We start from the raw sequence: 18133 nt of genomic DNA, 5'->3' as shown, positions 1-18133 counted from the left end.
CTCATTAGTGAATATTCGTCACTTACGAGATGCAGATTGCTATTTCTGTTCCAATATTATTTTCAAGAAATTAAACAAGTAACAGATTGGTATCTCGAGTGTGAAGGTGTAGATTTGGAATCAGTGCATTTCCTCTTTGCCTTGTACTAAGCCAAGTCTAAGCATTCCCCAGAGACTCCTTAAAGGCATGAGAATAAAAAGGTATGAGTAACCTATTTTGAGAATTCCCTCCCACTAGGGGGGATAATAGGAGGAATAATGGGTAGTGATTCAAAGAGCAAAGACCCCAGTCCCTTAGTTAAAGATACCAGGGTTGAATCTCTATGGAAATGCATTATTCCATTCACTTGACTTTAAAGATAGCATGTATTGTAGGTTGTTGGTATTATGGTTCCTAGATGAAGAGGAACTGGAAAGTTATCTTTATTTTTACAAATGTGAAGATTTTGTTTGTTTGTTTGTACTGTCCAGTTGATCTGAATTTAATGCTCAGTGAAAAGGTGTATATTACAGAGGTTCTGGAGTAAAGTCACTAAAGAAGCAAATACATTGTTGGACTCACTTTGATTTTAAAGTATTTAGGCAACATGTATTGCAGAGTCATATTTCATGGTATAAATGGTCTCTAGATAAGGAACTGGAAAGATATCTTTATTTTTACAAATGTGAAGGCACTCTTGTATTGTCCAATTGTTTTGATTTCATGGTCAATGATAAGGTGGATAAAATCACTACAATGCTGGCGTGCTATCCTTTGAACTTCATTCCAAGTCTAGACTGTCTCTCCAGTTCAGACTGTTACTACTATTACAAGTCAGTTTTATTCAAGTTGAGGCTGAGATCCATCCTTGCCCACTTAGTTTGCTATGCTTTTGTGAGACTAGTGCAGTAATCATGTCTCTGAAATGATTAATCAAGACAATTCTTTTGGATGGAAGATGGCGGGGAATGGGTAAGTTTTGATGTTGCAGCAATTTGTAAACCAAGGTATTGCTACTGTTTGATTCAGTCTGAAGTTCCCAGTTAGACTAATTAAAACTTGCTAGGCTTTACAATCATCTTCTAGGACATTGTAACTGCATCACATGTGGTGACCTGAAATTACTTGATGTACATTTAGTTATGGAGATCTAATTAAATTTCACTTGATAGAGTGAATGAATTTGACTCCTGAGTGCTTTCAATTTTTCTGATGAACAGACATGTAAAACTAAGTGTTAAAATATGCAGATTTGAGTGGGACATTATTTTGAATTGCTGCTGTTTGGCCTTTGTCTCCTTTCCTTGCCTCACATTCTGATTATTCCCGATTGCCCTTCTAGGTTAAGGGAGGCAAAGCAAATTGTTGCATACATAACAGTGGCTACAAAGCAATAAATCAATAACTAAAATTTTATTTTTCTCAACCTCCAGATAATCTAAAGCACTTTCCTGGCTATGATGTTCTTTTTGAGGTGAAACCATAGTTGCAATGCACCTTCACACTGACTACATTATACCATTAATGCTTTTCATTGAATAAGGACAGAACAAATTAACATCTAACACCATTTAAATATTCAGTCAAGTGAATAAATCCACAGTGTTCATTCAGCTAAATAAATTAATTTGATCTTGCACCCTCTCTACGCTGCTGCTTGGAGACTGATGTTGATCTGACACCTTGCATATAATTTTGTCCTCCGGTTAATGTTCCTGTTTCTGATATTGGCACATGCCCAAAAAAGTTTTACGAAGTGTTTACAGCATAGAAACAGGTTACTTGGCCCAGCAGGTCCAAGTTGGTGTTTATGCTTGACACTGATTTCTTCCCTCTCCTTGATCTAACCTCATCAACATATCCTTTTATTCTTTTTTTCTTCCTGTTTTTCTACCTTTCTGTTAAATTGTCATTTTGTAACTACTTTGTACATTATCGACTGCGGAGGTAAATTGCTTTTGAAACAAAGTAGGTTTGATCAATCTTATGGATGAAATACAAAATAATTATCTTACCTCCACTTTCACAGCACACGTGGATTCTGAGATTGCACAATCGTGAGAAGTGGGTGTAGAAATGTTGGTGGAGGTGACTAAGTTTTTTTTTGTTTAAGTAACCAATACCCATGAGGTAACTTAAACTGCAGAAAGAAATGTCATTGAATATTTTAAGGAAACAACAACTGTTAATTCCAAAAAATGCAGGAAGGACTAGAGGGTAGAAAATGTTACTCCTATTTGAAGAGTGAAAAATCAAATTGGCCAAAAAACCGTTTAAAATGGTAAGTCACAAACATTAATATAGGATGAAATTACTGGGTACTTATGAAGGAATAAGTAAATCAGGGTCAGAGACATGTATTCTCTAATTTTTTTTTCCAATTGTGCGTGGCCTCTTTAAAATGTTTACACAACTTGCATATTTGGTACCTTTTAAAGAGTCCAAGTTGTGCGGCCTGTATTGTGTTATATATCGCACTTAGTATGTTCTGGATGTAGGTTTGCTCTCTGAGCTGGAAGGTTCATTTCCAGACATTTCATCACCCTACTAGGTAACATCTTCAGTGGGCCTCCGGGCGAAGCACGACCGCTGATTCCTGCTTTATATGTTTGGCTTTCAAGATGTTACCTAATAGGGTGACGAAACGTCTGGAAATGCACCTTCCAGCTCAGTGAGCAAACCTACATCCAGAACCTCAACCTGAGCTACAAATCTTCTCAAAATTCACTTGAAAATCTTGCAAAAAACATACTAAGTGAATTTTGAGAAGATTTGTAGCTCAGATTGAGGTTTGGATGTAAGTTTGCTCGCTGAGCTGGAAGGTTCATTTCCAGACGTTTCGTCACCCTATTAGGTAACATCTTGAAACCCAAACACACAAAGCAGGAATCAGCAGCAGTGCTTCGCCTGGAGGCCCACTGAAGATGTTATCTAGTAGGGTGATGAAACGTCTGGAAATAACCGTCCAGCTCAGCGAGCAAACCTACATCCAGAACCTCAACCTGAGTTACAAATCTTCTCAAAATTCACTTAGCATGTTTTTTTTGCGAGGTTTTGATGATGTCATCACTGTATCATGATATGTGACCAGAAGGTACAAACGTCTTGGACTCTGTTTTAACTTTGTTACTTGAAGGATGATACACTAATGGAAGCATGCTAATCTTTCCAACCACAAAAGCTAAGAATAGTCCAGGCAGGTATGTGCTGGTGAATCTAATGTTTGAATATAGCAAAGAGCTGTAATAAACACTATCCTTATTATGCTATCAATGTCTAATTCTTGTGTTATGGCAATGCTTATGCTTGTGTCAGGTACAAATCTGAAAATGTGTTGCTGGAAAAGCGCAGCAGGTCAGGCAGCATCCAGGGAACAGGAGAATCGACGTTTCGGGCATAAGCCCTTCTTGTACCTGTCAGGTACAAATGCCATGCTGGAGGCAAACCACACATCATCTGATATGGGGATGTCCAGGTAGTTTAGATTAGATTACATTACAGTGTGGAAACAGGCCCTTCGGCCCAACAAGTCCACACCGACCCGCCGAAGCGAAACCCACCCATACCCCTACATTTACCCCTTACCTAACACTACGGGCAATTTAGCATGGCCAATTCACCTGACCCTGCACATCTTTTGGACTGTGGGAGGAAACCGGAGCACCCGGAGGAAACCCACGCAGACACGGAGAGAACGTGCAAACTCCACACAGTCAGTCGCCTGAGGCGGGAATTGAACCCGGGTCTCAGGCGCGGTGAGGCAGCAGTGCTAACCACTGTGCCACCGTGCCGCCCACCAAGTTGAAAATTTGTGCAGCTGCTTAAATTGAACATTGGTCAGGGAGCACTGATCTTTCAAAAACAGATTGTCATTGACAGTTTATTGAAAAGTTTTTTAAAAAGTGGCATTAAAGTGGACTTGGAGTACATGAAAAAATATTTCATGCCCAGCCACTGCCATACAGCTCATAGTTGAGAGTTAATTGAAGGAGTGGAAGTAAAGGGAAGAGATTAAGTGAAGTTTCTCAGATACAAAAAGATTGGAAAATTTACGTTCTATTGGATATGTCTTTGATATTAAGGGAATAATATCAAACAAACACAGAATGCTGAAAAAACAGCAGCTTTGGAGAGAGAAACAGTTATTATTTTGAGTTTGTTGTGACTTCAGTTCTCAAAAGGATAAGGGAATTCACTGATCTTGAGTCATGAAGTATTCTGATAAATGTGTGAAGTTATTTCACTTTCTGCTGAAAGCAACAAAATATGGGTAACATGAAAAAAAGTGCTGGTCAGAATATGGAATCCTTTGAGAAAAATGATAGTTAAAACAGGTATAGTTTATTCTTTTTAAATTGTGTAGTTGATTGTCACTATACTTTTTTTATTTTCAAAGCAGGATTGATTTTTGTGTATACGTGTGTGTGAGCGCGACCAAATCTGCGTAAGTCTGATGTGCACACCAACATGCTCCCATACTGTAACATTTTGTGATTCTATGACCCCTGAATTCAGTGAGGCTCAGTGGACATGAGGCTCAATAAGGACAGTGGACATAAAGAGAATGTTTCTCATCAAGATCTGATAGAAATGGTATAATCAGTGATTTGAAGCTTTTGCCTACCCAATAGAAATGAATCTGACCGCCTCATTTGTGACAAAGTAATAAACTGGGCTGAAATTAATGAGCAGTTCAGTTTGCATCTTTACTTACTACAAGACATTAGCAACTGAGAGAACTTTGAACAGCTGAGTCTAGCCCTTTTGCTAGATTTTGTTCTATCCTAAATTTTGTAAATACAGAGCTCCCTTCATTAAAGAAGTTAGCAGACCTTCATACACCAGTACATTGCTGTAAATTAATATAACCATCTGCATGCCTTTTATGACATACTTCAGACCTGGCTAGACTTGATTAGGCCTTAATAATCCTTCCTCTTGTTTCTCGAAGGAATACCTTATTCAAGGAATGTGGTGATGATGGTGGGGAAGGAAGAGGAGGACTACAAAAATGCACCCTAAGAGCAATGCAATTTTTATGTGGACAAGAACAATTAATTTTTTTCTCTCATGATATTCTTGTGGTTCTTAATGTAGAATAATGGAATAGAACAAAGCTGTTCAGCCCACCAGCTAAAAAAAATCTATTTAATCGAATCCCACCTTTGTGCTCTTCATTTATACTTTGAGGTTACTGGACTTCCAAATGCACCTACCTTTTAATACAATGCAATTTTCTGTCTCTACCACCTTTTTTTCAGCTAATGAGTTCTGGAGCCATCCTCTGGTGAAAAGAAATCAATCCTCAACTCTGATCTGATCTTATTCTACCTTTTTAAAATCTGTGACCCCTGGTTATTGATCTCTGCTTTTAGAAATAGATACTATCCACTGTATCTTCTCGAGAATATAAATAGGAATTGGGAGCAAATGTAGGCCATTTAGCCCCTCAAGCCTGCTTTTCTATTCAAAATAATGGTGATTTGACTGTAACCTCAAATCCATCTTCCCATCTGTTCCCATCCCTCCTAAGTTTTCACCTGCTTGCATTAGTCCTGTAAAGTGGAGAGCAGTGCTATAAGAAGCATGGTTGCTGGGATAAAATTGGTGTTTATCCAATTCCAGCTTAATTTTTCTACTATTGCAGTCTAAGCTTCTGCCAAAAAAGATCCCATTTGCATTCTTGACCACCTTGTCTACCTATCCTGCTATATTCAAGAATTTGTAGACATGCACTCCAAACTCCTTTTTTTTTTCTCAATGCTTACAATAAATGGTAGCACTTTGACATGTTCATTTGGCTTGTTGCTATTCACTTTATTTCTCATTTTTCAGATTGGAAAATGAAATTCATTGTTCTGTCTGCTTGATTTTGGTAGCTTCCTACAGTCTACAACATTTTTTCACATGATCAACCACAGAGTCAATTTTACATATCTCATGTAAACTTATTAATCCTACACCTTGCAGTTAAGTCTAAGTCATGAAAAGATACCACAAAAAGCAAAGGATTCAGCGTGGAGCCCTGAGGGACACACTAGAACTAATCCCCCAGTCACAAAAACAACCATCAATCATAGTCCTTTGCTTTCTGTTGTTGAAACAGTGTAGAATCAAAATTGTCACTTTTCCCTGAATCCTGTGACCTGTTAGTGTTATGATCTTTCTGGCATGTAGGACCCTGTCAAAAAAGTTGCTAAGATTAATATGGATTGCCTCAACTCATTGCAGTCTTCTATATTCCTTGTTACCACTGCAAAGAAACAATCAATATATTTCGATTCATCCTTCCTTTAGTCATTCTATTCTGACTGTCCGAACTTATTTGTCAAATAAATGATGGTTTATACGATCTCTCACAATTATTTTCATTAATCTGCCTGACAGTGGAGTTAGAAGGAATGATGTATGATTATTAGGACACTTACAGTTCCATCTGGCTAAAACTGTAATTGATGGTCAGAGACTTTCCTATTCTGATTTTGCATTCCTTAAGTTGGCACACATTTCATCTGGATCTGGTGGTTTCTCGATTTTCTTTTTTAAGAATGCATAAAAGCTTGAATATTTTCCATATTTATCCCATCAAATATTTGTCACCGTTCCTCTTAACTATAATTATTTATAGTTGTCCCTCTTTTGTGAAAAATCCGAAGTGCTCAAGAACCTTATCCATGCCTCTGTTTCCACAAGTTACGTTTTTTAAATTTCTAATTGGTCCTATTCTTAATTATCCTCTTGCTTTTTATGCATTTTAAAACATCTTTGTGTTTTACTCATCTGTTGTGAGAAGTACCTGTAACATGTCAGGTAGCTGTCAGTGATATCACTTGACATTACAACAGAAGTGAAAGGTCTTTAGAGAGGAAGATAAACAGTAATTTGAGATTCTGTTTTTGTCAGGAGTGCAAACTTACCCTCCTAATCAACAAAACACCATTGACAGGACTGTCTTCTGAATGTTGCTGTGATTTGGCACATATCCAAGCTTGCAGCTGTTCTAAAGTAAAGTACACTGTCCAAGCACTACAAATGAGTTCGTTCTGCTTTAAATGTTGAATAAAACACACAACATCTGTCCGAACAGCTTGCTGAATCTTTGTGGGTCTAACTACCCTAGTGGGTTATTTCTATAAATATTGCTTACATTTCAGTCACTAATGCTAAGTTCTTAGACTTCAGTAGATCACAGCTCCATCAGCAGTTAGAAAAAAATGTTTGTTGCTTCAGATGCTGTTGTGGAATCATACAGAAGGGAGTGAGGCTATTTGGCTTTCGGCTGAACCAGCTTCTTCAAAAAATTATCCAGTTAGTCTCACCATCCTGCTCTTTCTTCAGAGCCACGCAAAGTTTTCCTTTGCAGGGGTAGTTCATTTTCTTTTGAAAGTCTTAATTCAGCTTGTACCTCCCTTTCTGGCAGCGTAGTTTAATGCATGTTTTGTTTTATTCCTTCATCTCCTGTCTGTTTCTTCTGCATGTTATATTGGATCTCCATTCGCAGATAATTAACCCATTCAACAATAGAATCGATTCAATCTTATTTATTCTATCAAAAGCTCCATATTGTAAAAGCAATTGCTGTTTCTGGAGTTTTGCCACATGACTGAAATCCCACTGATATGAAGGGCCCTCATAATCTGTTGTCAATAGTAATTTTTTGTTACTTCAGCCAGATATATGATGAGGCAGTATTATGTTGTAATATCAGTTGTCTCTGTCTAATGAGAGAGTAGCTCCTGTTCTGGTAGTTCTTTACCTTCACTTACCTGACAGGATTTAGTATAAACAAGAATTAGACATGGGTAATATAGTATACAAAGATTCAATGGAGTTTTGTTACATTTTCTGTTATCAACGTATGTTACAATCCTAGCACTGCTATGTTTGGGTGAGTATTCAGCAGTTTAGTTGCTAATTTTGGCATGTTTCCTCCAGCATGCTATGTTGCAAATGGCACCAATATTAGATTAGATTAGATTAGATTCCCTACAGTGTGGAAACAGGCCCTTCGGCCCCACAAGTCCACACCGACCCTCCGAAGAGTAACCCACCCAGACCCATTTCCCTCTGACTAATGCACCTAACACTATGGGCAGTTTAGCATGGCCAATTCACGGAGAATGTGCAAACTCCACACAGACAGTCACCCGAGGCTGGAATCGAACCTGGGACCCTGGTGCTGTGAGACAGCAGTGCCAACCACTGAGCCACTGTGCCGCCCTGATGGAGATTAAGACCTTTTATATCTTTAGGTCACATACTTTGATACTATGAGCATGGTTTTTAAACGTGTATTGCATACTTGCTGTGAGACATAATATGATACCTCATCCCTGATACTATTCTTGGAAATCTTCACCTGATCTATTGTACTAGATTACAATATAATAAACTTGGGCACACATTAAACAGTGCACATTTGTAGATAATTTTTCTCATATTCATGCTACCTGTGTCCATAGTCTGGTGTATTCTGCCAATAAATACATACCATTAATTGCCACTCTGTTCACACGCAGTTCACATTTTGTCTCCTGAAGTTTTGAAAATAATAATTTCATCTTGGGAAAGCCTAACCTGAGAAATTGAGTATTGTAAAATGCACTCCTGGTTCATAAGTAACTTTGCAAAGAATTTCCATCTTTTTGTAAGAGTTTGATTCACAGTGCATTTTGTGATCTGAGCCGGACTGGGCCCTTCAGCCCATGATGTTGAGCCGACCACTGATCCTCATGTGTGCACCCTCAAATTTCTGTGACCATATGCATGTCCAGGAGTCTCTTAAATGTCCCCAATGACCCTGCCTCCACAACTGCTGCTGGCAACGCATTCCGTGCTCTCACAACTCTGTGTAAAGAACCCGCCTCTGACACCCCCTCTATACTTTCCTCCAACCAGCTTAAAACTATGACCCCTCGTGTTAGTCATTTCTGCCCTGGGAAATAGTCTCTGGCTATCGACTCTATCTATGCCTCTCATTATCTTGTATACCTCAATTAGGTCCCCTCTTCTCCTCCTTTTCTCCAATGAAAAAGTCCGAGCTCAGTCAACCTCTCCTCATAAGATAAGCCCTCCAGTCCAGGCAGCATCCTGGTAAACCTCCTCTGAACCCGCTCCAAAGCATCCACATCTTTCTTATAATAGGGTGACCAGAACTGGACGCAGTATTCCAAGTGCGGTCTAACCAAAGTTTTATAGAGCTGCAACAAGATCTCACAACTCTTAAACGCAATCCCCCTGTTAATGAAAGCCAAAACATCATATGCTTTCTTAACAACCCTGTCCAATTGGGTGGCCATTTTAAGGGATCTATGTACCTGGACCCCAAGATCCCTCTGTTCCTCCACACTGCCAAGAATCCTATCCTTAATCCTGTACTCAGCTTTCAAATTTGACCTTCCAAAATGCATCACCTCGCATTTTATCCAGGTTGAACTCCATCTACCACCTCTCAGCCCATCTCTGCATCCTGTCAATGTCCCGCTGAAGCATACAACAGCCCTCTATACTGTCAACGACACCTCCAACCTTTGTGTCGTCTGCAAACTTGCTAACCCATCCTTCAATCCCCTCATCCAAGTCATTAATAAAAATTACAAACAATAGAGGCCCAAGGACAGAGCCCTGTGGAACACCACTCACCACAGACTTCCAGGCAGAATATTTTCCTTCTACTACCACTCGCTGTTTTCTGTTGGCCAGCCAATTCTGTATCCAGCCAGCTATGTTCCCCTGAATCCCATTCCTCCTGACCTTCTGAATGAGCCTACCATGGGGGACCTTATCAATTGCCTCGCTGAAGTCCATATACACCACATCCACATCTTGACCATCATCAACTTTTCTCGTCACATCCTTAAAGAACTCTATAAGGTTTGTGAGGCATGACCTGCCCCTCACAAAGCCGTGTTGACTGCCATTAATCAAGCCATGCTCTTCCAGATGGCGCAAATTCTATTCCTCAATCCTTTCTAACACCTTGCAGATGACAGACGTGAGACTTACTGGTCTGTAATTGCCGGGGATTTCCCTATTTCCTTTCTTGAAGAGAGGAATTACATTTGCCTCGCTCCAGTCCTCAGGTACGACTCCAGTAGAGAGCGAGGATGAAAAGATCTTCGCAAGTGGCGAAGCAATTGCATTTCTCATTTCCCAAAGCAGCCGAGGACAAATCTTGTCTGGGCCTGGCGACTTGTCAATCTTAATGTTTGACAAAATTTTCAGCACATCAGCTTCCTCTATCTCTATCCATTTCAGCATGCACACCTGCTCTTCAAAGGTTTCATTCACTACAAAGTTCATTTCTTTCATGAAGACAGAAGCAAAAAACTCATTTAGGGCTTCCCCTACCTCCTCAGACTCCACACACACATGCCCTATGCTATCCCTGATCGGACCTACTCTTTCTTTGACCATTCTCTTATTCCTCACATAAGTGTAAAATGCCTTTGTGTTCTCCCTAATCCGTTCTGCCAAGCCTTTCTCGTGCCCCCTCCTGGCTCTCCTCAGACCATTTTTAAGCTCCTTCCTCACCTGCCTGTAAACCTGTCGAGCTGAGCTTGACCCTAGCTTCCTCCACCTTATGTAAGCTTCCTTTTTCCTTTTGACGAGAAGCTCCACCGCTCTCGTCATCCAAGGTTCCTTTATCTTACCACTTCTTGCCTGTCTGAGGGACATATTTATTCATCACTTGTAACAACTGTTCCTTAAACAGTCTCCACATGTCTATAGTGCCTTTACCATGGAACAATTGCTCCCAATCTATGCTTCCTAACGCATGTGAGTATGAGTTGGTTAGAAGGTCCTTCTCAGTTCTCCAACACAACAATTTGACTCCCAATGCTCTTCGCTGCTTAAACATCACCTACACTTGCCATCCCCCTCACCCATCAAGTTCCCTGTCAACTCTCATCCCCTGCTGCTATTCTTTGCCTTTCATTCCTCACACCACCCCTATACCCACAACAAATTCTCTATTGTTCTTTATCCAGTATGCATTGAGCATGGCAGACAGGGATAATGCAATGGGAATTGTTTTAATATCGTTAGAAAAACCATTACTCTTCTAATCTAAGAATCATTAATTCAAGCTCTTTATCATTTGATACTTGACCAAAATACCCAAGGGGCAAGATGTTGTAGTCCATTATTTTGCATTGATTTCTGTTGTGCATTGAAGTATGAAAGCTTCTTATAAGGTTTATTATTCAACCTGAAAAAAATATTGTAACTGTGTTGTATTAGTGGCTGTTTAATCCTGTTTGACCATAATAGGTTTCATGTTGTATAATATACATGATAGTAAGTGAGCACAGTTGAGCAAAATGAAAGGTCTTATCAGACGTGCAGCTAATATAGTTGAACCAATAAAGTGGGGCTCATTTTTACTTTTAGTTCAATTGATTAAGTGTTCTGTGGCCCACAAATGAGAGAGCATGACTACATCAACTGTATAGATCAAGGGAAATGCAGCTAAATTGTTTTTGCATTGAATCAGAAATGACCCCAATGCGCAATCCATTTTCTGAGTCAGCACTCTTGCACTCCAGGCACACCTGAGACAGGTACTAAAGTTTTATTCTGTTAAAATTGCACAACATCCCAAATGAGCTTGTTTTCACTTTAGTTCACAAAGTTTGTCACAGGTCAAGACAACAGATCAGAATTGAATTAGACACTCCTATTCTAAGTGTATCCTTGCCACACCTTGGCTTCCATTGAATCATAAATGGGAGTAGCTTTTGTTCAAGATTTATGTCTTGGGACAACCAATTTAGTTATGCAACTTCTTTTTGGGTGTAGACTAGACAATAATTCAATATGGAAGGCATACTATTTTATTTCTAATTGGTACTGAATTATTTATTGGAAGTATAAATTAAACCAAATGGAAAATCTGCATGTATGCATTGGAATTTGAGGAACAGTCTCAAGACCGTAAAATTGTTCTGAGTTTCTTTCCACCTTAAAACTTCCCGTTTATATGGAGTCAGGAGAAATATAGAGTAATAGAGGTAGGGAAAATGGGTCTGGGTAGGATACTCTTTGGACAGTTTGTGTGGACTTCTTGGGCCAAATGGCCTGTTTCTACACTGTAGGGATTCTGTGATTCTGAATTACATCAGCTTTTGTTAGCTAATATTTTTACATAGGCTGTAGAACTTTGCTGTTTCCATATGTGGCCATAATATTCATTTTCAATCATTATATGAATGTTAAACCATAACCACAACAGGTGTGATTAAATAGCATGAATAAAATTAGGAATATTTACAAAAGCAGCTATAAGCTGCTTGATTACAACTGATACCGTTTGATGACATCTGTAAGGAATGAGCATTCTACCTGAAAAATTGTATCTTTGTAAGACTATAGTGCTATAGACATGTAATTTTAGCCAGGTAATATGAGGCACTGACTCCACATTTGCTGATTGGTGAATAAAGACCGTGTAATCAAATAGCCAGCATGGACTGGTCATGTTTCTGATAATCAATTCTGCAAAGACATCAAAGCAACCTTATTTAATATCTGATTTAAATGAATCATGTTTATTCTTAGGCTCCGATTTTAAAATTATGCTTACTTTTTAGAATGTTTGTCTTGTATGACTAAATCCAGGTAGTCTTTGCTTTATGTATCCCAAACCACATTCCTTGGCTTTTTGTGTGAGAAGGTTCTCAACTATTGAGCTTCCTAAATGGATTCTTCCTCCTGTCTAAGTGTGGTGCAGCCCCAGCCGCCTCCTCTCTGCTGTCCCAGCTGCATCTTCCCAGTACAATCATATTCAAAGTTAGTGATCTGCTCTCTGCAGCCAAATCTTTGGTCAGTCTGTTTTTGCTGTGGTGATGCAATGTGTTTCTTGCTTCCCCACTAGGGCACAGACTGATTAGGGGCTGTTAATGTGAACTAAGTTAGTGAGTTTTGAGAAGATTTGTAGCTCAGGTTGAGGTTCTGGATGTAGGTTTGCTCACTGAGCTAGAAGGTTTGGTTTTAGATGTTTCGTCACCATGCTAGGTGACATCTTCAGTGAGCATCCGAATGAAGCACTGGTGGTGTAGCCCGCATTCTGTTTATATGATTGAGTTCCCTAGGGTTGGTGGTGTCATTTCCTGTGGTGACATCATTTCGTATGGTGATGTCATTTCCTGTCCTTAGAAAATTTGGATCCCATTTACCACCACCTGAGAAAAAGAATAGGAATTGACGTCTCCACAGGAATTGACGTCACCAACCCTAGGAAACTCAAACATACAAATAGAAAGCAGGCTATATCACCAGTGCTTCATTCGGAGGCTTGCTGAAGATGTTACCTAGGTATGGTGATGAAACGTCTGAAAATTAACTTTCCAGCTGAGCGAGCAAACCTAAATTCAGCATTATAAAGTAAACAGAACGAATGAGGGATTTAAAAAGTCAGTGGAGGAAAAGAACGTTTTCAATACTCGAGTAAACTGAACAAAAAAAACAAAATGTAAAAACTAAATAAATTTTAAAGCAACTTCTTATAATTATTTTCTCTTTGAATATTGAATGCAAGTTGATTTACATTTTTAGTTCATCAATTAATAATGTATCTGGAGTTAAAGTTTAAAAAAAAAGTAGTTACAAAAACATCAATAAAACTCTTAAAGGTCTGGTCCCTTTCATTAGGAAATCCTGGAAGTTGAATTGAAATCCCTATAGCTAACTTTATTTGCATATTTAATTTCTTGATAATCATTTCAAGTGTAATTGATTTGGATTTCAAAAGACTCCTTAATACTGGCAGATGTACCAAAGAAAGATTAAATTAACAAGGTTTCCTGAGAGGGGAAGGGGAAAGCCCAACTCCATCTCCTGCTTGATTAAGAAAAACTTTTTTAATAGGTTAATGTGAGAATCTACCCTACTACAAACTGAAGTTTTGCATGGAGTAGTTTTTAGTGGAATAAAAATGATGGAATATTCCAAATATGGCTAAATTGTAAATAGTTCTTCTTAAGGCAACATGTCACTGTAGTACTTGACTGGGCGAAAAAAATACTTTTCAGGAAAAATCCAGTGAATTAAATTTGTGTTTGGTAACCTTATATTAAAGGAATGATATTCATCAAAAGAAGAGGAGCCAAATTTGATAGTGTTCCAAGGTTTCTAAACTAGGCATAGATTTTTAGATACTGAGTGAAGGTGTCTCTGTTTGGACTGGTTGAATGAGACAAGCAGTCAAACAAAACTGACTGCTTAACAACAGCAACCTCAAACTCACCAGAAGAGAATGACAGAGAATAATTAATAAATTTTGCGACACATAAGTTAAATTATTATATTTTTACCTTTTAACATTTGCTCTCTCAACGATTAGCGTGTTGTAGCTATGAATGTGTACTACAGCAACTTGTTTAGACTTCCTTGATAGGACTTCCCAAACCTGTGACTTCAACTGTCAAGAGGAATAAAACCATCTGATACATGGGTATACTAGTACCTCTGAGTTCTGAGTCTCACACTGCGCTGTCTCGGAAATATATTGGGACTTGTTCGTCGTTGGTCACAATTCTAAAATTCCCTTACTAACAACTCTGTGGGTGCACGACACCTTAGATGACAACAGTTGAGGGCAAATGGGGATGAGCACAAAATACTGGCAGTGATGGTCACATCCTATGAAAAAATCTTTAAAAAAAGTTTTTTTGTTGTGAAAAAGCTAGAAAATATGCATAGGCTTTTATCTTTTTGTAACTAAAGCATGAACTCAGAAGTTACTTAGAATTCTTTTAAAGTAATTAAGTTTTGGTATCTCTCCAAACAAATAGCTGAGTATTTTAATTCAGTTACAGATGAAAGTGAGTAAACACTGACCTGACTAATCCTTTTGCAGGGTAATTGTTTCATGTGGGACTTGCACTTGATTTTTTTTTCTCTGTTTATTAATGGGTTCAATCTGAAATTGCTGATTATTTGTTGAAATTGAGAATAAGTTTTGTACTGTATTTAGATTTTCAGTTTTTTATTATTGCCCAAAAATCTGCAATTAACTCTGCTTCAGATGATTTCTTGTGGTCTTCCTTTGTTCCCAAATGAACAAAGAAGGCTGAAGAGAACGAAATAACACTTATTAACTCCCTTGTGTGTCAATTAGAAAGCTCAGTGCATTATTAATCTTCAAATGCATTGTTCTGTTGAAACACCATTCTAGTGGCAGCATGGGGTGGCACAGTGATTCAGGAGTTAGCACTGCTGTCTCAGCACCAGGGACACTGGCTTGATTCCAATCTTGGGTGACTGTCTGCATGGGTTTCCTTCAAGGGCTCTGATTTCCTCCCACAGCCCAAAGATATGCAGTTACATGGATTGGCCATAGCATCCAGGAAGGTGCAGGCTACATGGATTAGACATGGGAAATGCAGGGTTGTGGGGATGGAGTAGGGGTGTGGGTGTGGAAGGGATGGTTTTTGGAGGGTTGGTGTGGACTTTCTTGGCCGAATTTCCTGCTTCCACACTGTAGGGATTCTATGAAGTGTCTAAACTTATTTGTTCCTTTTGCTTTTCCTTCAGTTCTCTATTGTGTCACCCTGGGTTTATGAATGCCTAGGTCTATCAAAGCTCAATGACCTATATGAAATCAAGTGCAAAGTTTTTAAAGGATAATACTGAATTGCTAAAAATGACATAGAAATATCAAGTGCAATGCGTAATTTTGTTGTGTAATACTGTGATTTTCACTGATATTAAATATCAATTGCAAGAACGACAATGTCAACAATGCATAGAATAATTCTTTGTAAGGCGAGCAAATCACGAACTTACTGTGACAAGACAAAAATACCTATTGATGGTATTGCCCATTTAAAATTTTATGCCTGCCCATTTGTCGTGTCATGAGAGATTCCACTATGAATTGCTGCAATGTGCAAATGCAAAGAATAAGAAATGATGATTGTGTCCGTTAAACCTTTTTGTCCAATCTTCACTGCTATTGACTCTACCTGACAGCATATTCTCCATAGGAGGCAAGTTATCTTAAATGCTACTTCCATTATGCGTCCTTGGTATAGACATGATGATGTATAAATTTTGTGCTGCAAGAAATAATTTGCGTCAGAAGTATGTTGACTAGGCTAATATTATTGGTATGATTGTGTAGTATTCAGATTAAAAATAAAACTTATTAGTTACCCCCAACTAATTTGACCAATTCCCATTCAGTGTTGCTACAATGGGCTCGGTCACTGTGTTGCACCTAAAGTCTTCTAACATTTCTAATCTATATTTTGTTAAATTATTTGTATTGCTTTGCTAACTTTTAAGTGTATTGAGATATTACAAAATCAACTTCCAGTATGCAGTGATGTGTGATTTGTGCCTGGCTAGTTTCTTGATATTCTTAGCACAGTGAAATATATAGGCTGAGAGCTTTTTATTGTTAAAGTAGCTTGCTAGTAGGAAATTGAAGGTGATAAATGAAGCTCTGCCTCGAGGTCAGTGACAAATGGAGTTCTGTGGCAATGCCTTCTGGGCATCCTGGTGTTAACATATTGCTAAACAACATGGAGGAGACTACTACTATAATATAACATTGATGCTACAGAGCTGAGAGTTCCAGGGACTGATAAAATGGAGATTCTCGATGTCCTTAATAAATTAAGCAGATGGGTTATGGAAAGGCAAATGGATTTTAATCTAGGTAAATAATACAAGTTGGAGCAAGAGAAATCAAAATGCATTCGTAGAACATTAGACAAGCAATTTCTAAATGTAACTGAAATTATAAAACAGTTGCAATGGTGATGACAGTAAAATTGTCAGCATTTGGCATATTCCACAGAAACTGTTCAGGACTTTGTGCACGTACAGATTCTCAAAGTGAAATCCAAATGACAAGTCTGTGTTTCTCCATAGAGTGAGTTGTAGAAATTTTCCCTGTCTGCATTGAATTGATTCCTATGTTCTTGCATCTCCCTATTTAAAAATAAGTCCTTGAAAAACATTGCATCTTGTTCAATGAGCTGTAGCTGGATTTTTAGTGCAAAACTAAGTTCATTAAAATTGCTCAATGTGCTTACTGGCTGTGAAAATCAAACTTTACATTTACGAATGTCAGGTTTATTTATTATCAGGTAGCCTTCCAATTTTTAAAAAGTGTTTTAAAGGTTTGCTCACATTTTGGTTTCCAGCTTAATCCAATCAGTTGCCCTTTGTGAAACACAATGTTGTTATGTGAAATATTTAATTTACAAGTGAACGGATTTGTTGCTTTTAGCTTCCTGGTTTGGTACCTGTCAGCATACTTTAATGTGATTGGCTGATTACCCCAGTGGCTATAGCAAAAATAAAATCTATTGTGTATTGAGTTAGGTTTCATTCTTGGATCTGACTTGACCAGAATTCCCATCAGCTAAGATCATAATTCTAGTCTTAGACCCACTCTTCTTTCCTGTTAACTGCATGTTAAATTTAAATATACTATGATCACAGCTACCTGGGGGACGTGAGTGGGCGGAACCTTCATTATGAGGTCATTAATAAATCCTATCTCAGACAATACTAGGTCTGGTGTAACCTGCTGGTTGTTTGGCTCCAGAATGTTTTGTTCTCAGCAACTACACCAAAACTTTATATGAACTCCTCATTTAGGCTCCCCTTTTGATATCTGATTTTCCAGTCAATATGTATATTAAAATCACCTGTGATTAACTATGAATTCCTTTTCAAAACATCCCATTATGTCTTGCTTTTATACTTTGTCTTACTGTGTGGTTTCTGTTAGGGGTACTGTACACCACTCCCTCAAATGAATTTTTTTGACCTTATAATTTCTCATCTGTACCCAAACTGTTTCAACACCTTAGTTTCCTGAACTTCGATTGTTCATATCTATTATATTTATACCATCATTCATGAACAGAGATTCTCTTCCATCCTTTTCCCAGATTTCTAACTTTCATATAGCCTATGTACTCTTCAATTTTAGGTCCCAATTTATGCCACCCTGAAGCCATGTCACTTGTGGTACAGCCCTTAAATACCAGTGCAGCTCCCCTTTTTAAATGGAATATACTCTTGTCTTTGCAAATGGAGTGCAATAAATGTATGCTGTATGCAACAGACCAAATACGTTAATGTCCTGGAAAATGAATTTAATATTTGTTTTCAGTTCAATATTTTTAAAAG

General features: G+C 38.3%; 1 protein-coding gene across 35 annotated transcripts in view; it reads left to right on the top strand.

The window, feature by feature from the left end:
* kcnma1a (potassium large conductance calcium-activated channel, subfamily M, alpha member 1a) overlaps positions 1 to 18133 on the top strand; it is an 847042-nt gene that overhangs the window by 25589 nt on the left and 803320 nt on the right. The window lies entirely within an intron of this gene.

The sequence above is a fragment of the Chiloscyllium plagiosum genome, chromosome 38 (assembly GCF_004010195.1).
Source record: "Chiloscyllium plagiosum isolate BGI_BamShark_2017 chromosome 38, ASM401019v2, whole genome shotgun sequence".
Classification (NCBI taxonomy): domain Eukaryota; kingdom Metazoa; phylum Chordata; class Chondrichthyes; order Orectolobiformes; family Hemiscylliidae; genus Chiloscyllium; species Chiloscyllium plagiosum.
This window is presented reverse-complemented; position numbering and strand designations above follow the sequence as displayed.